The sequence below is a fragment of the Schistocerca americana genome, chromosome 6 (assembly GCF_021461395.2).
Source record: "Schistocerca americana isolate TAMUIC-IGC-003095 chromosome 6, iqSchAmer2.1, whole genome shotgun sequence".
In the NCBI taxonomy this organism is placed as follows: Eukaryota; Metazoa; Arthropoda; class Insecta; order Orthoptera; family Acrididae; genus Schistocerca; species Schistocerca americana.
Window position 1 is genome coordinate 24,484,427 of NC_060124.1, and position 974 is coordinate 24,485,400.

Below are 974 nucleotides of genomic sequence, written 5' to 3' on the forward strand. Positions count from 1 at the left end.
TTGGTGCATCTTCTAAGTGTTTGTCCGCAGCTCGTGGTCGTGCGGTAGCGTTCTCGCTTCCCACGCCCGGGTTCCCGGGTTCGATTCCCGGCGGGGTCAGGGATTTTCTCTGCCTCGTGATGACTGGGTGTTGTGTGCTGTCCTTAGGCTAGTTAGGTTTAAGTAGTTCTAAGTTCTAGGGGACTGATGACCATAGATGTTAAGTCCCATAGTGTTCAGAGCCATTTGAACCATTTTTCTAAGTGTTCTGCCAAAAAATCACCATATTTGGGCTCCCCCACCACGTTTACTCTGTGATGGCTACAATTTAATTTGTTCGTAATTGTAATCATTAGACATTTAGCTGAATTGACAGCCTTAAAGTTCGTGTGCTTTATGTATAGTGAATATGACCTCAAACTTTTTTTTATTTTGTACAGTAAATTACTCCTTTTTACTTCATACAGACATCTAAAGCCAGCGGCCTTACCGCAGTGGTAATACCGGTTGCCGATAGATCACCGAAGTTAAGCGCTGTCGGGCTGGGCTAGCACTTGGATGGGTGACCATCCGGTCTGCCAAGCGCTGTTGGCAAGCGGGGTGCACTCAGCCCTTGTGAGGCTCGGAAACTGACACACGGCCGGGAGAGCGGTGTGTTGACCACATGCCCCTCCATATCCGCATCCAGTGGCGCCTTTGGGCTGAGGATGACACGGCGGCAGGTTGGTACGATTGGCCCTTCGTGGCCTGTTCGGGAGGAGTTTAGTTTTAAAAAGGCATCTTGTCTAAATCATTCTGCAATTGGTCTTGATCTTCTAATTACTTTACTAGGCGGTAAACGGCAGTATCGCCTGCAAACAATCTTGGAGGGCTGCTCTTGATGCAGTGCTCTGTGGCTAAAAAATAATGTCACCTGTTGCTTCAGTCGTTGAGCCAATGTCACCCCGTACACAACAGTTAAATATTTATAAACCCGTCCCCCCTCCCAAAAAAAG

General features: G+C 48.0%; 1 pseudogene; it reads left to right on the forward strand.

Annotated features, from left to right (window-relative positions):
• Nucleotides 1-455: 455 nt before the first annotated feature.
• Nucleotides 456-573, forward strand: LOC124621192 (annotated as a pseudogene).
• The last annotated feature ends 401 nt before the right edge of the window (nt 574-974 follow it).